We start from the raw sequence: 26,292 nt of genomic DNA, 5'->3' as shown, positions 1-26,292 counted from the left end.
TGTCAGAGAGTGATAGTGAGTGTCAGAGAGTGTCAGAGAGTGTCAGAGAGTGATAGTGAGTGTCAGAGAGTGTCAGAGAGTGATAGTGAGTGTCAGAGAGTGATAGTGAGTGTCAGAGAGTGTCAGAGAGTGTCAGAGAGTGATAGTGAGTGTCAGAGAGTGTCAGAGAGTGTCAGAGAGTGATAGTGAGTGTCAGAGAGTGTCAGAGAGTGATAGTGAGTGTCTGAGAGTGTCAGATAGTGTCAGAGAGTCAGAGAGACTGTCAGAGAGTGTCAGAGTGATAGAGAGTGATGGAGAGTGATATAGAGTGTCAGAGATTGTCAGAGAGTGATAGAGAGTGTTAGAGAGTGATAGAGAGGGTCAGAGAGAGTTAGAGAGTGTCAGAGAGTGATATAGAGTGTCAGAGAGTGTCAGAGAGTGATAATGAGTGTCAGAGAGTGATAATGAGTGTCAGAGAGTGATAGAGACTGTCAGAGAGTGTCAGAGAGTGATAGTGTCTGAGAGTGTCAGATAGTGTCAGAGAGTCATAGAGAGTCATAGAGAGTGTTAGAGATGTCAGAGAGTGTCAGAGAGTGTCAGAGAGTGATAGAGAGTGTCAGAGAGTGTCAGAGAGTGATAGAGAGTGATAGAGAGTGTCAGAGAGTGTCAGAGAGTGATATAGAGTGTCAGAGAGTGTCAGAGAGCGATAGAGAGTGTCAGAGAGTGATAGACAGTGTCAGAGAGTGATAGAGAGTGTCAGAGAGTGTCAGAGAGTGTCAGAGAGTGATAGTGAGTGTCAGAGAGTGTCAGAGAGTGATAGTGAGTGTCTGAGAGTGTCAGAGAGTGTCAGAGAGTGATAGTGAGTGTCAGAGAGTGTCAGAGAGTGTCAGAGAGTGATAGTGAGTGTCAGAGAGTGTCAGAGAGTGATAGTGAGTGTCTGAGAGTGTCAGATAGTGTCAGAGAGTCAGAGAGACTGTCAGAGAGTGTCAGAGAGTGTCAGAGAGTGTCAGAGAGTGTCAGAGAGTGTCAGAGAGTGATAGAGAGTGTCAGAGAGTTTCAGAGAGTGATAGAGAGTGTCAGAGAGTGTCAGAGAGTGTCAGAGAGTGATAGAGAGTGATAGAGAGTGTCAGAGAGTGTCAGAGAGTGATATAGAGTGTCAGAGAGTGTCAGAGAGCGATAGAGAGTGTCAGAGAGTGATAGAGAGTGTCAGAGAGTGATAGAGAGTGTCAGAGAGTGTCAGAGAGTGTCAGAGAGTGATAGTGAGTGTCAGAGAGTGTCAGAGAGTGATAGAGAGTGTCAGAGAGTTTCAGAGAGTGATAGAGAGTGTCAGAGAGTGTCAGAGAGTGTCAGAGAGTGATAGAGAGTGATAGAGAGTGTCAGAGAGTGTCAGAGAGTGATATAGAGTGTCAGAGAGTGTCAGAGAGCGATAGAGAGTGTCAGAGAGTGATAGAGAGTGTCAGAGAGTGATAGAGAGTGTCAGAGAGTGTCAGAGAGTGTCAGAGAGTGATAGTGAGTGTCAGAGAGTGTCAGAGAGTGATAGTGAGTGTCTGAGAGTGTCAGAGAGTGTCAGAGAGTGTCAGAGAGTGATAGTGAGTGTCAGAGAGTGTCAGAGAGTGTCAGAGAGTGATAGTGAGTGTCAGAGAGTGTCAGAGAGTGATAGTGAGTGTCTGAGAGTGTCAGAGAGTGATAGTGAGTGTCTGAGAGTGTCAGATAGTGTCAGAGAGTCAGAGAGACTGTCAGAGAGTGTCAGAGAGTGTCAGAGAGTGTCAGAGAGTGTCAGAGAGTGATATAGAGTGTCAGAGAGTGTCAGAGAGCGATAGAGAGTGTCAGAGAGTGATAGAGAGTGTCAGAGAGTGTCAGAGAGTGATAGTGAGTGTCTGAGAGTGATAGAGAGTGTCAGAGCGAGTTAGAGAGTGTCAGAGAGTGATATAGAGTGTCAGAGAGTGATATAGAGTGTCAGAGAGCGATAGAGAGTGTCAGAGAGTGATAGAGAGTGTCAGAGAGTGTCAGAGAGTGTCAGAGAGCGATGGAGAGTGTCAGAGAGTGATAGAGAGTGATGGAGAGTGATATAGAGTGTCAGAGATTGTCAGAGAGTGATAGAGAGTGTGAGAGAGTGATAGAGAGGGTCAGAGAGAGTTAGAGAGTGTCAGAGAGTGATATAGAGTGTCAGAGAGTGTCAGAGAGTGATATAGAGTGTCAGAGATTGTCAGAGAGTGATAGAGAGTGTTAGAGAGTGTTAGAGACTGATAGAGAGTGTCAGAGAGAGTTAGAGAGTGATAGAGAGTGTCAGAGAGCGATAGAGAGTGTCAGAGAGCGATAGAGAGTGTCAGAGAGTGTCAGAGAGCGATGGAGAGTGTCAGAGAGTGATAGAGAGTGATGGAGAGTGATATAGAGTGTCAGAGATTGTCAGAGAGTGATAGAGAGTGTTAGAGAGTGATAGAGAGGGTCAGAGAGAGTTAGAGAGTGTCAGAGAGTGATATAGAGTGTCAGAGAGTGTCAGAGAGTGTCAGAGAGTGATAATGAGTGTCAGAGAGTGATAATGAGTGTCAGAGAGTGATAGAGACTGTCAGAGAGTGTCAGAGAGTGATAGTGTCTGAGAGTGTCAGATAATGTCAGAGAGTCATAGAGAGTGATAGAGAGTGTCAGAGAGTGTCAGAGAGTGATAGAGAGTGATAGAGAGTGTCAGAGAGTGTCAGAGAGTGATATAGAGTGTCAGAGAGTGTCAGAGAGTGATAGAGAGTGTCAGAGAGTGATAGAGAGTGTCAGAGAGTGATAGAGAGTGTCAGAGAGTGTCAGAGAGTGTCAGAGAGTGATAGTGAGTGTCTGAGAGTGTCAGATAGTGTCAGATAGTGTCAGAGAGAGTATTAGAGAGTGTCAGAGAGTGTCAGAGAGTGATAGTGAGTGTCAGAGAGTGTCTGAGAGTGATAGTGAGTGTCTGAGAGTGTCAGAGAGTGATAGAGAGTGATTTAGAGTGTCAGAGCTTGTCAGAGAGTGATAGAGAGTGTTAGAGAGTGATAGAGAGTGTCAGAGAGAGTTAGAGTGTCAGAGAGTGATATAGAGTGTCAGAGAGCGATAGAGAGTGATAGTGAGTGTCTGAGAGTGTCTGAGAGTGTCAGAGAGTGTCAGAGAGTGATAGAGAGTGATAGAGAGTGATATTGAGTGTCAGAGATTGTCAGAGAGTGATAGAGAGTGTTAGAGAGTGATAGAGAGTGTCAGAGAGAGTTAGAGAGTGTCAGAGAGTGATATAGAGTGTCAGAGAGTGTCAGAGAGTGATATAGAGTGTCAGAGATTGTCAGAGAGTGATAGAGAGTGTTCGAGACTGATAGAGAGTGTCAGAGAGAGTTAGAGAGTGTCAGAGAGTGATATAGAGTGTCAGAGAGTGTCAGAGAGTGATAGTGAGTGTCTGAGAGTGTCAGAGAGTGTCAGAGAGTGATAGAGAGTGATAGAGAGTGATATAGAGTGTCAGAGAGTGTCAGAGAGCGATGGAGAGTGTCAGAGAGTGATAGAGAGTGTCAGAGAGTGTCAGAGAGTGTCAGAGAGCGATGGAGAGTGTCAGAGAGTGATAGAGAGTGTCAGAGAGTGTCAGAGAGTGATAGAGAGTGATAGAGAGTGATAGAGAGTGTCAGAGAGTGTCAGAGAGTGTCAGAGAGTGTCAGAGAGTGATAGTGAGTGTCTGAGAGTGTCAGATAGTGTCAGAGAGTCATAGAGAGTGTTAGAGAGTGATAGAGACTGTCAGAGAGTGTCAGAGTGTGTCAGAGAGAGATAGAGTGTGTCAGAGAGTGATAGAGAGTGATAGAGAGTGTCAGAGAGAGATAGAGAGTGATAGAGAGCGATCGAGAGAGTCAGAGAGTGATAGTGAGTGTCAGAGCATCAGATAGTGATAGTGAATGTCTGAGATTGGCAGAGAGTGATAAAGAGTGTCAGAGAGTGATAGAGGGTGTCAGAGAGTGATGGAGAGTGTCAGAGAGTGATAGTGAGTCTCAGAGAGTGTCAGAGAGTGATAGAGGGTGTCAGAGAGTGTCAGAGAGTGATAGAGAATGTCAGAGAGTGATAGTGAGTGTCTGAGAGTGTCAGAGAGTGATAGAGAGTGAAAGAGAGTGTCAGACAGTGTCCTAGAGTGATAGAGAGTGTCAGAGAGGGACAGTGAGTATCTGAGAGTGTCTGAGAGTGTCAGAGAGTGTCAGAGAGTGTCAGAGAGTGACAGAGAGTGACAGAGAGTGATAGAGAGTGACAGAGAGTGACAGAGAGTGACAGAGAGTGTCAGAGTGTGTCAGAGTGTGTCAGAAAGTGATAGTGAGTGTCTGATAGTGTCCGAGAGTGTCCGAGAGTGTCAGAGAGTGATAGAGAGTGATAGAGAGTGATAGAGAGTGATAGAGATTGTCAGAGAGTGATAGAGAGTGTCAGAGATTGTCAGAGAGTGTCAGACAGTGTCTGAGAGAGTCAGAGAGTGTCAGAGAGTGATAGAGAGTGATAGAGAGTGATAGAGAGTGTCAGAGAGAGATAGAGAGTGATAGAGAGCGATAGAGAGCGATCGAGAGAGTCAGAGAGAGATAGTGAGTGTCAGAGCATCAGATAGTGATAGTGAATGTCTGAGATTGGCAGAGATTGATAAAGAGTGTCAGAGAGTGATAGAGAGTGTCAGAGAGTGATGGAGAGTGTCAGAGAGTGATAGTGAGTGTCTGAGAGTGTTAGAGAGTGTCTGAGAGTGTCAGAGATTGTCAGAGAGTGATAGAGAGTGTCAGAGAGTTTCAGAGAGTGTCAGAGAGTGATAGAGAGTGTCAGAGAGTGATAGAGAGTGTCAGAGAGTGATAGTGAGTCTCAGAGAGTGTCAGAGAGTGATAGAGGGTGTCAGAGAGTGATAGAGAATGTCAGAGAGTGATAGTGAGTGTCTGAGAGTGTCAGAGAGTGATAGAGAGTGAAAGAGAGTGTCAGACAGTGTCCTAGAGTGATAGAGAGTGTCAGAGAGTGAAAGTGAGTCTCTGAGAGTGTCTGAGAGTGTCAGAGAGTGTCAGAGAATGTCAGAGAGTGATAGAGAGTGACAGAGAGTGACAGAGAGTGTCAGAGAGTGTCAGAGAGTGATAGTGGGTGTCAGAGAGTGATAGTGAGTGTCTGATAGTGTCAGAGAGTGTCCGAGAGTGTCCGAGAGTGTCAGAGAGTGATAGAGAGTGATAGAGAGTGTCAGAGAGTGTCAGAGAGTGATAGTGAGTGTCTGAGAGTGTCAGATAGTGTCAGAGAGTCAGAGAGAGTGTCAGAGAGTGTCAGAGAGTGTCAGAGAGTGTCAGAGAGTGATAGTGAGTGTCAGAGAGTGTCTGAGAGTGATAGTGAGTGTCTGAGAGTGTCTGAGAGTGTCAGAGAGTGATAGAGAGTGATTTAGAGTGTCAGAGATTGTCAGAGAGTGATAGAGAGTGTTAGAGAGTGATAGAGAGTGTCAGAGAGAGTTAGAGAGTGTCAGAGAGTGATAGAGAGTGTCAGAGAGTGTCAGAGAGCGATAGAGAGTGTCAGAGAGTGATAGAGAGTGTCAGAGAGTGTCAGAGAGTGATAGTGAGTGTCTGAGAGTGTCAGAGAGTGATAGAGAGTGATTTAGAGTGTCAGAGATTGTCAGAGAGTGATAGAGAGTGTTGGAGAGTGATAGAGAGTGTCAGAGCGAGTTAGAGAGCGTCAGAGAGTGATATAGAGTGTCAGAGAGTGTCAGAGAGCGATAGAGAGTGTCAGAGAGTGATAGAGAGTGTCAGAGAGTGTCAGAGAGTGTCAGAGAGCGATGGAGAGTGTCAGAGAGTGTCAGAGAGTGTCAGAGAGTGTCAGAGAGTGATAGAGAGTGATGGAGAGTGATATAGAGTGTCAGAGATTGTCAGAGAGTGATAGAGAGTGTTAGAGAGTGATAGAGAGGGTCAGAGAGAGTTAGAGAGTGTCAGAGAGTGATATAGAGTGTCAGAGAGTGTCAGAGAGTGATATAGAGTGTCAGAGATTGTCAGAGAGTGATAGGGAGTGTTAGAGACTGATAGAGAGTGTCAGAGAGAGTTAGAGAGTGAGAGAGAGTGTCAGAGAGCGATAGAGAGTGTCAGAGAGTGATAGAGAGTGTCAGAGAGTGTCAGAGAGTGTCAGAGAGTGTCAGAGAGCGATGGAGAGTGTCAGAGAGTGATAGAGAGTGATGGAGAGTGATATAGAGTGTCAGAGATTGTCAGAGAGTGATAGAGAGTGTTAGAGAGTGATAGAAAGGGTCAGAGAGAGTTAGAGAGTGTCAGAGAGTGATATAGAGTGTCAGAGAGTGTCAGAGAGTGTCAGAGAGTGATATAGAGTGTCAGAGATTGTCAGAGAGTGATAGATAGTGTTAGAGACTGATAGGGAGTGTCAGAGAGAGTTAGAGAGTGTCAGAGAGTGATATAGAGTGTCAGAGAGTGTCAGAGAGTGATAGTGAGTGTCTGAGAGTGTCAGAGAGTGTCAGAGAGTGTCAGAGAGTGATAGAGAGTGATAGAGCGTGATGTCGAGTGACATAGAGTGTCAGAGAGCGATAGAGAGTGTCAGAGAGTGTCAGAGAGTGTCAGAGAGTGTCAGAGAGTGATAGTGAGTGTCTGAGAGTGTCAGATAGTGTCAGAGAGAGTATTAGAGAGTGTCAGAGAGTGATAGTGAGTGTCAGAGAGTGTCTGAGAGTGATAGTGAGTGTCTGAGAGTGTCAGAGAGTGATAGAGAGTGATTTAGAGTGTCAGAGATTGTCAGAGAGTGATAGAGAGTGTTAGAGAGTGATAGAGAGTGTCAGAGAGTGATATAGAGTGTCAGAGAGTGATATAGAGTGTCAGAGAGTGTCAGAGAGCGATAGAGAGTGTCAGAGAGTGATAGAGAGTGTCAGAGAGTGTCAGAGAGTGATAGTGAGTGTCTGAGAGTGTCAGAGAGTGATAGAGAGTGATTTAGAGTGTCAGAGATTGTCAGAGAGTGATAGAGAGTGTTGGAGAGTGATAGAGAGTGTCAGAGCGAGTTAGAGAGTGTCAGAGAGTGATATAGAGTGTCAGAGAGTGTCAGAGAGCGATAGAGAGTGTCAGAGAGTGATAGAGAGTGTCAGAGAGTGTCAGAGAGTGTCAGAGAGCGATGGAGAGTGTCAGAGAGTGTCAGAGAGTGTCAGAGAGTGATAGAGAGTGATGGAGAGTGATATAGAGTGTCAGAGATTGTCAGAGAGTGATAGAGAGTGTTAGAGAGTGATAGAGAGGGTCAGAGAGAGTTAGAGAGTGTCAGAGAGTGATATAGAGTGTCAGAGAGTGTCAGAGAGTGATATAGAGTGTCAGAGATTGTCAGAGAGTGATAGGGAGTGTTAGAGACTGATAGAGAGTGTCAGAGAGAGTTAGAGAGTGAGAGAGAGTGTCAGAGAGCGATAGAGAGTGTCAGAGAGTGATAGAGAGTGTCAGAGATTGTCAGAGAGTGTCAGAGAGTGTCAGAGAGCGATGGAGAGTGTCAGAGAGTGATAGAGAGTGATGGAGAGTGATATAGAGTGTCAGAGATTGTCAGAGAGTGATAGAGAGTGTTAGAGAGTGATAGAGAGTGTCAGAGAGAGTTAGAGAGTGTCAGAGAGTGATATAGAGTGTCAGAGAGTGTCAGAGAGTGTCAGAGAGTGACATAGAGTGTCAGAGATTGTCAGAGAGTGATAGAGAGTGTTAGAGACTGATAGAGAGTGTCAGAGAGAGTTAGAGAGTGTCAGAGAGTGATATAGAGTGTCAGAGAGTGTCAGAGAGTGTCAGAGAGTGATAGTGAGTGTCTGAGAGTGTCAGAGAGTGTCAGAGAGTGTCAGAGAGTGTCAGAGAGTGATAGAGAGTGATAGAGCGTGATGTCGAGTGATATAGAGTGTCAGAGAGCGATAGAGAGTGTCAGAGAGTGTCAGAGAGTGTCAGAGAGTGATAGTGAGTGTCTGAGAGTGTCAGATAGTGTCAGAGAGAGTATTAGAGAGTGTCAGAGAGTGATAGTGAGTGTCAGAGAGTGTCTGAGAGTGATAGTGAGTGTCTGAGAGTGTCAGAGAGTGATAGAGAGTGATTTAGAGTGTCAGAGATTGTCAGAGAGTGATAGAGAGTGTTAGAGAGTGATAGAGAGTGTCAGAGAGAGTTAGAGTGTCAGAGAGTGATATAGAGTGTCAGAGAGTGTCAGAGAGCGATAGAGAGTGATAGTGAGTGTCTGAGAGTGTCTGAGATTGTCAGAGAGTGTCAGAGAGTGATAGAGAGTGTCAGAGAGTGTCAGAGGGTGTCAGAGGGTGTCAGCGAGTGATAGAAAGTGTCAGAGAGTGATAGAGACTGTCAGAGAGTGTCAGAGAGCGATAGAGAGTGTCAGAGAGCGATAGAGAGTGTCAGAGAGCGATAGAGAGTGTCAGAGAGCGATAGAGAGTGTCAGAGAGTGATAATGAGTGTCAGAGAGTGATAATGAGTGTCAGAGAGTGATAGAGACTGTCAGAGAGTGTCAGAGAGTGATAGTGTCTGAGAGTGTCAGATAGTGTCAGAGAGTCATAGAGAGTCATAGAGAGTGTTAGAGATGTCAGAGAGTGTCAGAGAGTGTCAGAGAGTGATAGAGAGTGTCAGAGAGTGTCAGAGAGTGTCAGAGAGTGATAGAGAGTGATAGAGAGTGTCAGAGAGTGTCAGAGAGTGATATAGAGTGATAGAGAGTGTTAGAGACTGATAGAGAGTGTCAGAGAGAGTTAGAGAGTGTCAGAGAGTGATATAGAGTGTCAGAGAGTGTCAGAGAGTGATAGTGAGTGTCTGAGAGTGTCAGAGAGTGATAGAGAGTGTCAGAGAGTGTCAGAGAGTGTCAGAGAGTGTCAGAGAGTGATAGAGAGTGAGAGAGAGTGTCAGAGAGCGATAGAGAGTGTCAGAGAGTGATAGAGAGTGTCAGAGAGTGTCAGAGAGTGTCAGAGAGTGTCAGAGAGCGATGGAGAGTGTCAGAGAGTGATAGAGAGTGATGGAGAGTGATATAGAGTGTCAGAGATTGTCAGAGAGTGATAGAGAGTGTTAGAGAGTGATAGAGAGGGTCAGAGAGAGTTAGAGAGTGTCAGAGAGTGATATAGAGTGTCAGAGAGTGTCAGAGAGTGTCAGAGAGTGATATAGAGTGTCAGAGATTGTCAGAGAGTGATAGAGAGTGTTAGAGACTGATAGAGAGTGTCAGAGAGAGTTAGAGAGTGTCAGAGAGTGATATAGAGTGTCAGAGAGTGTCAGAGAGTGATAGTGAGTGTCTGAGAGTGTCAGAGAGTGTCAGAGAGTGATAGAGAGTGATAGAGCGTGATGTCGAGTGATATAGAGTGTCAGAGAGCGATAGAGAGTGTCCGAGAGTGTCAGAGAGTGTCAGAGAGTGTCAGAGAGTGATAGTGAGTGTCTGAGAGTGTCAGATAGTGTCAGATAGTGTCAGAGAGAGTATTAGAGAGTGTCAGAGAGTGATAGTGAGTGTCAGAGAGTGTCTGAGAGTGACAGTGAGTGTCTGAGAGTGTCAGAGAGTGATAGAGAGTGATTTAGAGTGTCAGAGATTGTCAGAGAGTGATAGAGAGTGTTAGAGAGTGATAGAGAGTGTCAGAGAGAGTTAGAGTGTCAGAGAGTGATATAGAGTGTCAGAGAGTGTCAGAGAGCGATAGAGAGTGATAGTGAGTGTCTGAGAGTGTCTGAGATTGTCAGAGAGTGTCAGAGAGTGATAGAGAGTGTCAGAGAGTGTCAGAGGGTGTCAGAGGGTGTCAGAGAGTGATAGAAAGTGTCAGAGAGTGATAGAGACTGTCAGAGAGTGTCAGAGAGCGATAGAGAGTGTCAGAGAGCGATAGAGAGTGTCAGAGAGCGATAGAGAGTGTCAGAGAGCGATAGAGAGTGTCAGAGAGTGATAATGAGTGTCAGAGAGTGATAATGAGTGTCAGAGAGTGATAGAGACTGTCAGAGAGTGTCAGAGAGTGATAGTGTCTGAGAGTGTCAGATAGTGTCAGAGAGTCATAGAGAGTCATAGAGAGTGTTAGAGATGTCAGAGAGTGTCAGAGAGTGTCAGAGAGTGATAGAGAGTGTCAGAGAGTGTCAGAGAGTGTCAGAGAGTGATAGAGAGTGATAGAGAGTGTCAGAGAGTGTCAGAGAGTGATATAGAGTGATAGAGAGTGTTAGAGACTGATAGAGAGTGTCAGAGAGAGTTAGAGAGTGTCAGAGAGTGATATAGAGTGTCAGAGAGTGTCAGAGAGTGATAGTGAGTGTCTGAGAGTGTCAGAGAGTGATAGAGAGTGTCAGAGAGTGTCAGAGAGTGTCAGAGAGTGTCAGAGAGTGATAGAGAGTGATAGAGAGTGATAGAGCGTGATGTCGAGTGATATAGAGTGTCAGAGAGTGTCAGAGAGCGATGGAGAGTGATAGAGACTGTCAGAGAGTGTCAGACAGTGTCAGAGAGAGACAGAGAGTGTCAGAGAGTGTCAGAGAGTGATAGTGAGTGTCAGAGAGTGTCAGAGAGTGTCAGAGGGTGTCAGAGGGTGTCAGAGAGTGATAGAAAGTGTCAGAGAGTGATAGAGACTGTCAGAGAGTGTCAGAGAGCGATAGAGAGTGTCAGAGAGCGATAGAGAGTGTCAGAGAGCGATAGAGAGTGTCAGAGAGCGATAGAGAGTGTCAGAGAGCGATAATGAGTGTCAGAGAGCGATAATGAGTGTCAGAGAGTGATAATGAGTGTCAGAGAGTGATAATGAGTGTCAGAGAGTGATAGAGACTGTCAGAGAGTGTCAGAGATTGATAGTGTCTGAGAGTGTCAGATAGTGTCAGAGAGTCATAGAGAGTCATAGAGAGTGTTAGAGATGTCAGATAGTGTCAGAGAGTCATAGAGAGTCACAGAGAGTGTTAGAGATGTCAGAGAGTGTCAGAGAGTGTCAGAGAGTGATAGAGAGTGTCAGAGAGTGTCAGAGAGTGTCAGAGAGTGTCAGAGAGTGATAGAGAGTGATAGAGAGTGATAGAGAGTGTCAGAGAGTGTCAGAGAGTGATATAGAGTGTCAGAGAGTGTCAGAGAGCGATAGAGAGTGTCAGAGAGTGATAGAGAGTGTCAGAGAGTGTCAGAGAGTGATAGTGAGTGTCTGAGAGTGTCAGATAGTGTCAGATAGTGTCAGAGAGAGTATTAGAGAGTGTCAGAGAGTGTCAGAGAGTGATAGTGAGTGTCAGAGAGTGTCTGAGAGTGATAGTGAGTGTCTGAGAGTGTCAGAGAGTGATAGAGAGTGATATAGAGTGTCAGAGAGTGTCAGAGAGCGATAGAGAGTGATAGTGAGTGTCTGAGAGTGTCTGAGAGTGTCAGAGAGTGATAGAGAGTGATAGAGAGTGATATTGAGTGTCAGAGATTGTCAGAGAGTGATAGAGAGTGTTAGAGAGTGATAGAGAGTGTCAGAGAGAGTTAGAGAGTGTCAGAGAGTGATATCGAGTGTCAGAGAGTGTCAGAGAGTGATATAGAGTGTCAGAGATTGTCAGAGAGTGATAGAGAGTGTTCGAGACTGATAGAGAGTGTCAGAGAGAGTTAGAGAGTGTCAGAGAGTGATATAGAGTGTCAGAGAGTGTCAGAGAGTGATATAGAGTGTCAGAGAGTGTCAGAGAGTGATAGTGAGTGTCTGAGAGTGTCAGAGAGTGTCAGAGAGTGTCAGAGAGTGTCAGAGAGTGATAGAGAGTGATATAGAGTGTCAGAGAGTGTCAGAGAGCGATGGAGAGTGTCAGAGAGTGATAGAGAGTGTCAGAGAGTGTCAGAGAGCGATGGAGAGTGTCAGAGAGTGATAGAGAGTGTCAGAGAGTGTCAGAGAGTGATAGAGAGTGATAGAGAGTGATAGAGAGTGTCAGAGAGTGTCAGAGAGTGTCAGAGAGTGATAGTGAGTGTCTGAGAGTGTCAGATAGTGTCAGAGAGTCATAGAGAGTGTTAGAGAGTGATAGAGACTGTCAGAGAGTGTCAGAGAGAGATAGAGTGTGTCAGAGAGTGATAGAGAGTGATAGAGAGTGTCAGAGAGAGATAGAGAGTGATAGAGAGCGATCGAGAGAGTCAGAGAGTGATAGTGAGTGTCAGAGCATCAGATAGTGATAGTGAATGTCTGAGATTGGCAGAGAGTGATAAAGAGTGTCAGAGAGTGATAGAGAGTGTCAGAGAGTGATGGAGAGTGTCAGAGAGTGATAGTGAGTCTCAGAGAGTGTCAGAGAGTGATAGAGGGTGTCAGAGAGTGTCAGAGAGTGATAGAGAATGTCAGAGAGTGATAGTGAGTGTCTGAGAGTGTCAGAGAGTGATAGAGAGTGAAAGAGAGTGTCAGACAGTGTCCTAGAGTGATAGAGAGTGTCAGAGAGTGACAGTGAGTATCTGAGAGTGTCTGAGAGTGTCAGAGATTGTCAGAGAGTGTCAGAGAGTGACAGAGAGTGACAGAGAGTGACAGAGAGTGACAGTGAGTATCTGAGAGTGTCTGAGAGTGTCAGAGATTGTCAGAGAGTGTCAGAGAGTGACAGAGAGTGACAGAGAGTGACAGAGAGTGACAGAGAGTGACAGAGAGTGATGGAGAGTGTCAGAGAGTGATAGTGAGTCTCAGAGAGTGTCAGAGAGTGATAGAGGGTGTCAGAGAGTGTCAGAGAGTGATAGAGAATGTCAGAGAGTGATAGTGAGTGTCTGAGAGTGTCAGAGAGTGATAGAGAGTGAAAGAGAGTGTCAGACAGTGTCCTAGAGTGATAGAGAGTGTCAGAGAGTGACAGTGAGTATCTGAGAGTGTCTGAGAGTGTCAGAGATTGTCAGAGAGTGTCAGAGAGTGACAGAGAGTGACAGAGAGTGACAGAGAGTGACAGAGAGTGACAGAGAGTGTCAGAGTGTGTCAGAAAGTGATAGTGAGTGTCTGATAGTGTCCGAGAGTGTCAGAGAGTGATAGAGAGTGATAGAGAGTGATAGAGAGTGATAGAGAGTGATAGAGATTGTCAGAGAGTGATAGAGAGTGTCAGAGATTGTCAGAGAGTGTCAGACAGTGTCTGAGAGAGTCAGAGAGTGTCAGAGAGTGTCAGAGAGTGATAGAGAGTGATAGAGAGTGATAGAGAGTGTCAGAGAGAGATAGAGAGTGATAGAGAGCGATAGAGAGCGATCGAGAGAGTCAGAGATTGATAGTGAGTGTCAGAGCATCAGATAGTGATAGTGAATGTCTGAGATTGGCAGAGAGTGATAAAGAGTGTCAGAGAGTGATAGAGAGTGTCAGAGAGTGATGGAGAGTGTCAGAGAGTGATAGTGAGTGTCTGAGAGTGTCAGAGAGTGTCTGAGAGTGTCAGAGATTGTCAGAGAGTGATAGAGAGTGTCAGAGAGTTTCAGAGAGTGTCAGAGAGTGATAGAGAGTGTCAGAGAGTGATAGAGAGTGTCAGAGAGTGATAGTGAGTGTCTGAGAGTGTCAGAGAGTGTCTGAGAGTGTCAGAGATTGTCAGAGAGTGATAGAGATTGTCAGAGAGTGATAGAGAGTGTCTGAGAGTTTCTGAGAGTGTCAGAGAGTGATATAAGTGTCAGAGAGTGAGAGAGAGTGAGAGAGAGTGATAGACAGTGTCAGAGAGTGTCTGAGAGTGATAGAGAGTGACAGAGTGTGTCAGACAGTGTTAGAGAGTGATTCTGAGTGTCAGAGAGTGTCAGAGAGTGATAGTGAGTGTCTGAGAGTGTCAGATAGTGTCAGAGAGTCATAGAGAGTGTTAGAGAGTGATAGAGACTGTCAGAGACTGTCAGAGAGAGATAGAGTGTGTCAGAGAGTGTCAGAGAGTGATAGTGAGTTTCAGAGAGTGTCAGAGAGTGATAGTGAGTGTCTGAGAGTGTCAGATAGTGTCAGAGAGTCATAGAGAGTGTTAGAGAGTGATAGAGACTGTCAGAGAGTGTCAGAGAGTGTCAGAGAGAGATAGAGTGTGTCAGAGAGTGTCAGAGAGTGATAGTGAGTTTCAGAGAGTGTCAGAGAGTGATAGTGAGTGTCTGAGAGTGTCAGAGAGTGATAGAGAGTGTCAGAGAGTGTCAGAGAGTGATAGTGAGTGTCAGAGAGTGTCAGAGAGTAATAGAGAGAGTCAGAGAGTGATAGAGAGTGTCAGGGAGAGTCAGAGGGTGTCAGAGAGTGACAGAGAATGTCAGAGAGTGTCATAGAGTGATACTGAGTGCCAGAGAGTGATAGAGAGTGTCAGAGAGTGATAGAGAGTGCCAGAGAGTGATAGTGAGTGTCTGAGAGTGTCAGAGAGTGATAGAGAGTGATAGAGACTGTCAGAGAGTGTCAGATAGTGTCAGAGAGAGACAGAGAGTGTCAGAGAGTGTCAGAGAGTGATAGTGAGTGTCAGAGAGTGTCAGAGAGCGATGGAGAGTGTCAGAGAGTGATAGAGAGTGATGGAGAGTGATATAGAGTGTCAGAGATTGTCAGAGAGTGATAGAGAGTGATAGAGAGTGTCAGAGAGAGTTAGAGAGTGTCAGAGAGTGATATAGAGTGTCAGAGAGTGATATAGAGTGTCAGAGATTGTCAGAGAGTGATAGAGAGTGTTAGAGACTGATAGAGAGTGTCAGAGAGAGTTAGAGAGTGTCAGAGAGTGATATAGAGTGTCAGAGAGTGTCAGAGAGTGATAGTGAGTGTCTGAGAGTGCCAGAGAGTGTCACAGAGTGTCAGAGAGTGATAGAGAGTGATAGAGAGTGATAGAGCGTGATGTCGAGTGATATAGAGTGTCAGAGAGTGTCAGAGAGCGATGGAGAGTGATAGAGACTGTCAGAGAGTGTCAGATAGTGTCAGAGAGAGACAGAGACTGTCAGAGAGTGTCAGAGAGTGATAGTGAGTGTCAGAGAGTGTCAGAGAGTGTCAGAGAGTGTCAGAGGGTGTCAGAGAGTGATAGAAAGTGTCAGAGAGTGATAGAGACTGTCAGAGAGTGTCAGAGAGCGATAGAGAGTGTCAGAGAGCGATAGAGAGTGTCAGAGAGCGATAGAGAGTGTCAGAGAGTGATAATGAGTGTCAGAGAGTGATAATGAGTGTCAGAGAGTGATAGAGACTGTCAGAGAGTGTCAGAGAGTGATAGTGTCTGAGAGTGTCAGATAGTGTCAGAGAGTCATAGAGAGTCATAGAGAGTGTTAGAGATGTCAGAGAGTGTCAGAGAGTGTCAGAGAGTGATAGAGAGTGTCAGAGAGTGTCAGAGAGTGATAGAGAGTGATAGAGAGTGTCAGAGAGTGATAGAGAGTCATAGAGAGTGTTAGAGATGTCAGAGAGTGTCAGAGAGTGTCAGAGAGTGATAGAGAGTGTCAGAGAGTGTCAGAGAGTGTCAGAGAGTGATAGAGAGTGTCAGAGAGCGATAGAGAGTGTCAGAGAGTGTCAGAGAGTGTCACAGAGTGTCAGAGAGTGATAGTGAGTGTCTGAGAGTGTCAGATAGTGTCAGATAGTGTCAGAGAGAGTATTAGAGAGTGTCAGAGAGTGTCAGAGAGTGATAGTGAGTGTCAGAGAGTGTCTGAGAGTGATAGTGAGTGTCTGAGAGTGTCAGAGAGTGATAGAGAGTGATTTAGAGTGTCAGAGATTGTCAGAGAGTGATAGAGAGTGTTAGAGAGTGATAGAGAGTGTCAGAGAGAGTTAGAGTGTCAGAGAGTGATATAGAGTGTCAGAGAGTGTCAGAGAGCGATAGAGAGTGATAGTGAGTGTCTGAGAGTGTCTGAGATTGTCAGAGAGTGTCAGAGAGTGATAGAGAGTGTCAGAGAGTGATAGTGAGTGTCAGAGAGTGTCAGAGAGTGTCAGAGGGTGTCAGAGGGTGTCAGAGAGTGATAGAAAGTGTCAGAGAGTGATAGAGACTGTCAGAGAGTGTCAGAGAGCGATAGAGAGTGTCAGAGAGCGATAGAGAGTGTCAGAGAGTGATAGAGACTGTCAGAGAGTGTCAGAGAGTGATAGTGTCTGAGAGTGTCAGATAGTGTCAGAGAGTCATAGAGAGTCATAGAGAGTGTTAGAGATGTCAGAGAGTGTCAGAGAGTGTCAGAGAGTGATAGAGAGTGTCAGAGAGTGTCAGAGAGTGTCAGAGAGTGATAGAGAGTGATAGAGAGTGTCAGAGAGTGTCAGAGAGTGATATAGAGTGATAGAGAGTGTTAGAGACTGATAGAGAGTGTCAGAGAGAGTTAGAGAGTGTCAGAGAGTGATATAGAGTGTCAGAGAGTGTCAGAGAGTGATAGAGACTGTCAGAGAGTGTCAGAGAGTGATAGTGTCTGAGAGTGTCAGATAGTGTCAGAGAGTCATAGAGAGTCATAGAGAGTGTTAGAGATGTCAGAGAGTGTCAGAGAGTGTCAGAGAGTGATAGAGAGTGTCAGAGGGTGTCAGAGAGTGTCAGAGAGTGATAGAGAGTGATAGAGAGTGTCAGAGAGTGTCAGAGAGTGATATAGAGTGATAGAGAGTGTTAGAGACTGATAGAGAGTGTCAGAGAGAGTTAGAGAGTGTCAGAGAGTGATATAGAGTGTCAGAGAGTGTCAGAGAGTGATAGTGAGTGTCTGAGAGTGTCAGAGAGTGATAGAGAGTGTCAGAGAGTGTCAGAGAGTGTCAGAGAGTGATAGAGAGTGATAGAGAGTGATAGCGCGTGATGTCGAGTGATATAGAGTGTCAGAGAGTGTCAGAGAGCGATGGAGAGTGATAGAGACTGTCAGAGAGTGTCAGACAGTGTCAGAGAGAGACAGAGAGTGTCAGAGAGTGTCAGAGAGTGATAGTGAGTGTCAGAGAGTGTCAGAGGGTGTCAGAGGGTGTCAGAGAGTGATAGAAAGTGTCAGAGAGTGATAGAGACTGTCAGAGAGTGTCAGAGAGCGATAGAGAGTGTCAGAGAGCGATAGAGAGTGTCAGAGAGCGATAGAGAGTGTCAGAGAGTGATAATGAGTGTCAGAGAGTGATAGAGACTGTCAGAGAGTGTCAGAGATTGATAGTGTCTGAGAGTGTCAGACAGTGTCAGAGAGTCATAGAGAGTCATAGAGAGTGTTAGAGATGTCAGATAGTGTCAGAGAGTCATAGAGAGTCACAGAGAGTGTTAGAGATGTCAGAGAGTGTCAGAGAGTGTCAGAGAGTGATAAAGAGTGTCAGAGAGTGTCAGAGAGTGTCAGAGAGTGTCAGAGAGTGATATAGAGTGTCAGAGAGTGTCAGAGAGTGTCAGAGAGTGATATAGAGTGTCAGAGAGTGTCAGAGAGTGTCAGAGAGTGTCAGAGAGTGTCAGAGAGTGATAGTGAGTGTCAGAGAGTGTCTGAGAGTGATAGTGAGTGTCTGAGAGTGTCTGAGAGTGATAGTGAGTGTCTGAGAGTGTCAGAGAGTGATAGAGAGTGATATAGAGTGTCAGAGAGTGTCAGAGAGCGATAGAGAGTGATAGTGAGTGTCTGAGAGTGTCTGAGAGTGTCAGAGAGTGATAGAGAGTGATAGAGAGTGATATTGAGTGTCAGAGATTGTCAGAGAGTGATAGAGAGTGTTAGAGAGTGATAGAGAGTGTCAGAGAGAGTTAGAGAGTGATAGAGAGTGTTCGAGACTGATAGAGAGTGTCAGAGAGAGTTAGAGAGTGTCAGAGAGTGATATAGAGTGTCAGAGAGTGTCAGAGAGTGATAGTGAGTGTCTGAGAGTGTCAGAGAGTGTCAGAGAGTGATAGAGAGTGATATAGAGTGTCAGAGAGTGTCAGAGAGCGATGGAGAGTGTCAGAGAGTGATAGAGAGTGTCAGAGAGTGTCAGAGAGAGATGGAGAGTGTCAGAGAGTGATAGAGAGTGTCAGAGAGTGTCAGAGAGTGATAGAGAGTGATAGAGAGTGTCAGAGAGTGTCAGAGAGTGTCAGAGAGTGTCAGAGAGTGATAGAGAGTGATAGAGAGTGATATAGAGTGTCAGAGAGTGTCAGAGAGTGATGGAGAGTGTCAGAGAGTGATAGTGAGTCTCAGAGAGTGTCAGAGAGTGATAGAGGGTGTCAGAGAGTGTCAGAGAGTGTTAGAGAATGTCAGAGAGTGATAGTGAGTGTCTGAGAGTGTCAGAGAGTGATAGAGAGTGAAAGAGAGTGTCAGACAGTGTCCTAGAGTGATAGAGAGTGTCAGAGAGTGACAGTGAGTATCTGAGAGTGTCTGAGAGTGTCAGAGATTGTCAGAGAGTGTCAGAGAGTGACAGAGAGTGACAGAGAGTGACAGTGAGTATCTGAGAGTGTCTGAGAGTGTCAGAGATTGTCAGAGAGTGTCAGAGAGTGACAGAGAGTGACAGAGAGTGACAGAGAGTGACAGAGAGTGACAGAGAGTGATGGAGAGTGTCAGAGAGTGATAGTGAGTCTCAGAGAGTGTCAGAGAGTGATAGAGGGTGTCAGAGAGTGTCAGAGAGTGATAGAGAATGTCAGAGAGTGATAGTGAGTGTCTGAGAGTGTCAGAGAGTGATAGAGAGTGAAAGAGAGTGTCAGACAGTGTCCTAGAGTGATAGAGAGTGTCAGAGAGTGACAGTGAGTATCTGAGAGTGTCTGAGAGTGTCAGAGATTGTCAGAGAGTGTCAGAGAGTGACAGAGAGTGACAGAGAGTGACAGAGAGTGACAGAGAGTGACAGAGAGTGACAGAGAGTGTCAGAGTGTGTCAGAAAGTGATAGTGAGTGTCTGATAGTGTCCGAGAGTGTCAGAGAGTGATAGAGAGTGATAGAGAGTGATAGAGAGTGATAGAGAGTGATAGAGATTGTCAGAGAGTGATAGAGAGTGTCAGAGATTGTCAGAGAGTGTCAGACAGTGTCTGAGAGAGTCAGAGAGTGTCAGAGAGTGTCAGAGAGTGATAGAGAGTGATAGAGAGTGATAGAGAGTGTCAGAGAGAGATAGAGAGTGATAGAGAGCGATAGAGAGCGATCGAGAGAGTCAGAGATTGATAGTGAGTGTCAGAGCATCAGATAGTGATAGTGAATGTCTGAGATTGGCAGAGAGTGATAAAGAGTGTCAGAGAGTGATAGAGAGTGTCAGAGAGTGATGGAGAGTGTCAGAGAGTGATAGTGAGTGTCTGAGAGTGTCAGAGAGTGTCTGAGAGTGTCAGAGATTGTCAGAGAGTGATAGAGAGTGTCAGAGAGTTTCAGAGAGTGTCAGAGAGTGATAGAGAGTGTCAGAGAGTGATAGAGAGTGTCAGAGAGTGATAGTGAGTGTCTGAGAGTGTCAGAGAGTGTCTGAGAGTGTCAGAGATTGTCAGAGAGTGATAGAGATTGTCAGAGAGTGATAGAGAGTGTCTGAGAGTTTCTGAGAGTGTCAGAGAGTGATATAAGTGTCAGAGAGTGAGAGAGAGTGAGAGAGAGTGATAGACAGTGTCAGAGAGTGTCTGAGAGTGATAGAGAGTGACAGAGTGTGTCAGACAGTGTTAGAGAGTGATTCTGAGTGTCAGAGAGTGTCAGAGAGTGATAGTGAGTGTCTGAGAGTGTCAGATAGTGTCAGAGAGTCATAGAGAGTGTTAGAGAGTGATAGAGACTGTCAGAGACTGTCAGAGAGAGATAGAGTGTGTCAGAGAGTGTCAGAGAGTGATAGTGAGTTTCAGAGAGTGTCAGAGAGTGATAGTGAGTGTCTGAGAGTGTCAGATAGTGTCAGAGAGTCATAGAGAGTGTTAGAGAGTGATAGAGACTGTCAGAGAGTGTCAGAGAGTGTCAGAGAGAGATAGAGTGTGTCAGAGAGTGTCAGAGAGTGATAGTGAGTTTCAGAGAGTGTCAGAGAGTGATAGTGAGTGTCTGAGAGTGTCAGAGAGTGATAGAGAGTGTCAGAGAGTGTCAGAGAGTGATAGTGAGTGTCAGAGAGTGTCAGAGAGTAATAGAGAGAGTCAGAGAGTGATAGAGAGTGTCAGGGAGAGTCAGAGGGTGTCAGAGAGTGACAGAGAATGTCAGAGAGTGTCATAGAGTGATACTGAGTGCCAGAGAGTGATAGAGAGTGTCAGAGAGTGATAGAGAGTGCCAGAGAGTGATAGTGAGTGTCTGAGAGTGTCAGAGAGTGATAGAGAGTGATAGAGACTGTCAGAGAGTGTCAGATAGTGTCAGAGAGAGACAGAGAGTGTCAGAGAGTGTCAGAGAGTGATAGTGAGTGTCAGAGAGTGTCAGAGAGCGATGGAGAGTGTCAGAGAGTGATAGAGAGTGATGGAGAGTGATATAGAGTGTCAGAGATTGTCAGAGAGTGATAGAGAGTGATAGAGAGTGTCAGAGAGAGTTAGAGAGTGTCAGAGAGTGATATAGAGTGTCAGAGAGTGATATAGAGTGTCAGAGATTGTCAGAGAGTGATAGAGAGTGTTAGAGACTGATAGAGAGTGTCAGAGAGAGTTAGAGAGTGTCAGAGAGTGATATAGAGTGTCAGAGAGTGTCAGAGAGTGATAGTGAGTGTCTGAGAGTGCCAGAGAGTGTCACAGAGTGTCAGAGAGTGATAGAGAGTGATAGAGAGTGATAGAGCGTGATGTCGAGTGATATAGAGTGTCAGAGAGTGTCAGAGAGCGATGGAGAGTGATAGAGACTGTCAGAGAGTGTCAGATAGTGTCAGAGAGAGACAGAGACTGTCAGAGAGTGTCAGAGAGTGATAGTGAGTGTCAGAGAGTGTCAGAGAGTGTCAGAGAGTGTCAGAGGGTGTCAGAGAGTGATAGAAAGTGTCAGAGAGTGATAGAGACTGTCAGAGAGTGTCAGAGAGCGATAGAGAGTGTCAGAGAGCGATAGAGAGTGTCAGAGAGCGATAGAGAGTGTCAGAGAGTGATAATGAGTGTCAGAGAGTGATAATGAGTGTCAGAGAGTGATAGAGACTGTCAGAGAGTGTCAGAGAGTGATAGTGTCTGAGAGTGTCAGATAGTGTCAGAGAGTCATAGAGAGTCATAGAGAGTGTTAGAGATGTCAGAGAGTGTCAGAGAGTGTCAGAGAGTGATAGAGAGTGTCAGAGAGTGTCAGAGAGTGATAGAGAGTGATAGAGAGTGTCAGAGAGTGATAGAGAGTCATAGAGAGTGTTAGAGATGTCAGAGAGTGTCAGAGAGTGTCAGAGAGTGATAGAGAGTGTCAGAGAGTGTCAGAGAGTGTCAGAGAGTGATAGAGAGTGTCAGAGAGCGATAGAGAGTGTCAGAGAGTGTCAGAGAGTGTCACAGAGTGTCAGAGAGTGATAGTGAGTGTCTGAGAGTGTCAGATAGTGTCAGATAGTGTCAGAGAGAGTATTAGAGAGTGTCAGAGAGTGTCAGAGAGTGATAGTGAGTGTCAGAGAGTGTCTGAGAGTGATAGTGAGTGTCTGAGAGTGTCAGAGAGTGATAGAGAGTGATTTAGAGTGTCAGAGATTGTCAGAGAGTGATAGAGAGTGTTAGAGAGTGATAGAGAGTGTCAGAGAGAGTTAGAGTGTCAGAGAGTGATATAGAGTGTCAGAGAGTGTCAGAGAGCGATAGAGAGTGATAGTGAGTGTCTGAGAGTGTCTGAGATTGTCAGAGAGTGTCAGAGAGTGATAGAGAGTGTCAGAGAGTGATAGTGAGTGTCAGAGAGTGTCAGAGAGTGTCAGAGGGTGTCAGAGGGTGTCAGAGAGTGATAGAAAGTGTCAGAGAGTGATAGAGACTGTCAGAGAGTGTCAGAGAGCGATAGAGAGTGTCAGAGAGCGATAGAGAGTGTCAGAGAGTGATAGAGACTGTCAGAGAGTGTCAGAGAGTGATAGTGTCTGAGAGTGTCAGATAGTGTCAGAGAGTCATAGAGAGTCATAGAGAGTGTTAGAGATGTCAGAGAGTGTCAGAGAGTGTCAGAGAGTGATAGAGAGTGTCAGAGAGTGTCAGAGAGTGTCAGAGAGTGATAGAGAGTGATAGAGAGTGTCAGAGAGTGTCAGAGAGTGATATAGAGTGATAGAGAGTGTTAGAGACTGATAGAGAGTGTCAGAGAGAGTTAGAGAGTGTCAGAGAGTGATATAGAGTGTCAGAGAGTGTCAGAGAGTGATAGAGACTGTCAGAGAGTGTCAGAGAGTGATAGTGTCTGAGAGTGTCAGATAGTGTCAGAGAGTCATAGAGAGTCATAGAGAGTGTTAGAGATGTCAGAGAGTGTCAGAGAGTGTCAGAGAGTGATAGAGAGTGTCAGAGAGTGTCAGAGAGTGTCAGAGAGTGATAGAGAGTGATAGAGAGTGTCAGAGAGTGTCAGAGAGTGATATAGAGTGATAGAGAGTGTTAGAGACTGATAGAGAGTGTCAGAGAGAGTTAGAGAGTGTCAGAGAGTGATATAGAGTGTCAGAGAGTGTCAGAGAGTGATAGTGAGTGTCTGAGAGTGTCAGAGAGTGATAGAGAGTGTCAGAGAGTGTCAGAGAGTGTCAGAGAGTGATAGAGAGTGATAGAGAGTGATAGCGCGTGATGTCGAGTGATATAGAGTGTCAGAGAGTGTCAGAGAGCGATGGAGAGTGATAGAGACTGTCAGAGAGTGTCAGACAGTGTCAGAGAGAGACAGAGAGTGTCAGAGAGTGTCAGAGAGTGATAGTGAGTGTCAGAGAGTGTCAGAGGGTGTCAGAGGGTGTCAGAGAGTGATAGAAAGTGTCAGAGAGTGATAGAGACTGTCAGAGAGTGTCAGAGAGCGATAGAGAGTGTCAGAGAGCGATAGAGAGTGTCAGAGAGCGATAGAGAGTGTCAGAGAGTGATAATGAGTGTCAGAGAGTGATAGAGACTGTCAGAGAGTGTCAGAGATTGATAGTGTCTGAGAGTGTCAGACAGTGTCAGAGAGTCATAGAGAGTCATAGAGAGTGTTAGAGATGTCAGATAGTGTCAGAGAGTCATAGAGAGTCACAGAGAGTGTTAGAGATGTCAGAGAGTGTCAGAGAGTGTCAGAGAGTGATAAAGAGTGTCAGAGAGTGTCAGAGAGTGTCAGAGAGTGTCAGAGAGTGATATAGAGTGTCAGAGAGTGTCAGAGAGTGTCAGAGAGTGATATAGAGTGTCAGAGAGTGTCAGAGAGTGTCAGAGAGTGTCAGAGAGTGATAGTGAGTGTCAGAGAGTGTCTGAGAGTGATAGTGAGTGTCTGAGAGTGTCTGAGAGTGATAGTGAGTGTCTGAGAGTGTCAGAGAGTGATAGAGAGTGATATAGAGTGTCAGAGAGTGTCAGAGAGCGATAGAGAGTGATAGTGAGTGTCTGAGAGTGTCTGAGAGTGTCAGAGAGTGATAGAGAGTGATAGAGAGTGATATTGAGTGTCAGAGATTGTCAGAGAGTGATAGAGAGTGTTAGAGAGTGATAGAGAGTGTCAGAGAGAGTTAGAGAGTGATAGAGAGTGTTCGAGACTGATAGAGAGTGTCAGAGAGAGTTAGAGAGTGTCAGAGAGTGATATAGAGTGTCAGAGAGTGTCAGAGAGTGATAGTGAGTGTCTGAGAGTGTCAGAGAGTGTCAGAGAGTGATAGAGAGTGATATAGAGTGTCAGAGAGTGTCAGAGAGCGATGGAGAGTGTCAGAGAGTGATAGAGAGTGTCAGAGAGTGTCAGAGAGAGATGGAGAGTGTCAGAGAGTGATAGAGAGTGTCAGAGAGTGTCAGAGAGTGATAGAGAGTGATAGAGAGTGTCAGAGAGTGTCAGAGAGTGTCAGAGAGTGTCAGAGAGTGATAGTGAGTGTCTAAGAGTGTCAGATAGTGTCAGAGAGTCATAGAGAGTGTTAGAGAGTGATAGAGACTGTCAGAGAGTGTCAGAGAGAGATAGAGTGTGATAGAGAGTGATAGAGAGTGTCAGAGAGAGATAGAGAGTGATAGAGAGCGATCGAGAGAGTCAGAGAGTGATAGTGAGTGTCAGAGCATCAGATAGTGATAGTGAATGTCTGAGATTGGCAGAGAGTGATAAAGAGTGTCAGAGAGTGATAGAGAGTGTCAGAGAGTGATGGAGAGTGTCAGAGAGTGATAGTGAGTCTCAGAGAGTGTCAGAGAGTGATAGAGGGTGTCAGAGAGTGTCAGAGAGTGATAGAGAATGTCAGAGAGTGATAGTGAGTGTCTGAGAGTGTCAGAGAGTGATAGAGAGTGAAAGAGAGTGTCAGACAGTGTCCTAGAGTGATAGAGAGTGTCAGAGAGTGACAGTGAGTATCTGAGAGTGTCTGAGAGTGTCAGAGAGTGTCAGAGAGTGTCAGAGAGTGATAGAGAGTGACAGAGAGTGACAGAGAGTGACAGAGAGTGACAGAGAGTGTCAGAGTGTGTCAGAAAGTGATAGTGAGTGTCTGATAGTGTCCGAGAGTGTCCGAGAGTGTCAGAGAGTGATAGAGAGTGATAGAGAGTGATAGAGATTGTCAGAGAGTGATAGAGAGTGTCAGAGATTGTCAGAGAGTGTCAGACAGTGTCTGAGAGAGTCAGAGAGTGTCAGAGAGTGTCAGAGAGTGATAGAGAGTGATAGAGAGTGATAGAGAGTGATAGAGAGTGTCAGAGAGAGATAGAGAGTGATAGAGAGCGATAGAGAGCGATCGAGAGAGTCAGAGAGTGATAGTGAGTGTCAGAGCATCAGATAGTGATAGTGAATGTCTGAGATTGGCAGAGAGTGATAAAGAGTGTCAGAGAGTGATAGAGAGTGTCAGAGAGTGATGGAGAGTGTCAGAGAGTGATAGTGAGTGTCTGAGAGTGTCAGAGAGTGTCTGAGAGTGTCAGAGATTGTCAGAGAGTGATAGAGAGTGTCAGAGAGTTTCAGAGAGTGTCAGAGAGTGATAGAGAGTGTCAGAGAGTGATAGAGAGTGTCAGAGAGTGATAGTGAGTGTCTGAGAGTGTCAGAGAGTGTCTGAGAGTGTCAGAGAGTGATAGAGATTGTCAGAGAGTGATAGAGAGTGTCTGAGAGTTTCTGAGAGTGTCAGAGAGTGATATAAGTGTCAGAGAGTGAGAGAGAGTGAGAGAGAGTGATAGACAGTGTCAGAGAGTGTCTGAGAGTGATAGAGAGTGTCAGAGTGTGTCAGACAGTGTTAGAGAGTGATTGTGAGTGTCAGAGAGTGTCAGAGAGTGATAGTGAGTGTCTGAGAGTGTCAGATAGTGTCAGAGAGTCATAGAGAGTGTTAGAGAGTGATAGAGACTGTCAGAGAGAGATAGAGTGTGTCAGAGAGTGTCAGAGAGTGATAGTGAGTTTCAGAGAGTGTCAGAGAGTGATAGTGAGTGTCTGAGAGTGTCAGATAGTGTCAGAGAGTCATAGAGAGTGTTAGAGAGTGATAGAGACTGTCAGAGAGTGTCAGAGAGTGTCAGAGAGAGATAGAGTGTGTCAGAGAGTGTCAGAGAGTGATAGTGAGTTTCAGAGAGTGTCAGAGAGTGATAGTGAGTGTCTGAGAGTGTCAGAGAGTGATAGAGAGTGTCAGAGAGTGTCAGAGAGTGATAGTGAGTGTCAGAGAGTGTCAGAGAGTAATAGAGAGAGTCAGAGAGTGATAGAGTGTGTCAGGGAGAGTCAGAGGGTGTCAGAGAGTGACAGAGAATGTCAGAGAGTGTCATAGAGTGATACTGAGTGCCAGAGAGTGATAGAGAGTGTCAGAGAGTGATAGAGAGTGCCAGAGAGTGATAGTGAGTGTCTGAGAGTGTCAGAGAGTGATAGAGAGTGATAGAGACTGTCAGAGAGTGTCAGATAGTGTCAGAGAGAGACAGAGAGTGTCAGAGAGTGTCAGAGAGTGATAGTGAGTGTCAGAGAGTGTCAGAGAGCGATGGAGAGTGTCAGAGAGTGATAGAGAGTGATGGAGAGTGATATAGAGTGTCAGAGATTGTCAGAGAGTGTTAGAGAGTGATAGAGAGTGATAGAGAGAGTCAGAGAGAGTTAGAGAGTGTCAGAGAGTGATATAGAGTGTCAGAGAGTGATATAGAGTGTCAGAGATTGTCAGAGAGTGATAGAGAGTGTTAGAGACTGATAGAGAGTGTCCGAGAGAGTTAGAGAGTGTCAGAGAGTGATATAGAGTGTCAGAGAGTGTCAGAGAGTGATAGTGAGTGTCTGAGAGTGTCAGAGAGTGTCAGAGAGTGATAGAGAGTGATGGAGTGTGATGTCGAGTGATATAGAGTGTCAGAGAGTGTCAGAGAGCAATGGAGAGTGTAAGAGAGTGATAGAGAGTGTCAGAGAGTGATAGAGAGTGTCAGAGAGTGTCAGAGAGCGATGGAGAGTGTCAGAGAGTGATAGAGAGTGTCAGAGAGTGATAGAGAGTGATAGAGAGTGATAGAGAGTGATAGTGATAGAGAGTGATAGAGAGTGTCAGAGAGTGTCAGATAGTGTCAGAGAGTCATAGAGAGTGTTAGAGCGAGATAGAGACTGTCAGAGAGTGTCAGAGAGTGTCAGAGAGAGATAGAGTGTGTCAGAGAGTGTCAGAGAGTGATAGTGAGTTTCAGAGAGTGTCAGAGAGTGATAGAGAGTGTCAGAGAGTGTCAGAGAGTGTCAGAGAGTGTCAGAGAGTGATAGAGAGTGTCAGAGAGTGATAGTGAGTGTCTGAGAGTGTCAGATAGTGTCAGAGAGTCATAGAGAGTGTTAGAGAGTGATAGAGACTGTCAGAGAG

The sequence above is a fragment of the Heterodontus francisci genome, chromosome 33, assembly GCF_036365525.1.
Source record: "Heterodontus francisci isolate sHetFra1 chromosome 33, sHetFra1.hap1, whole genome shotgun sequence".
Lineage (NCBI taxonomy): Eukaryota > Metazoa > Chordata > Chondrichthyes > Heterodontiformes > Heterodontidae > Heterodontus > Heterodontus francisci.
Note: the sequence above shows the minus strand (reverse complement) of the source record.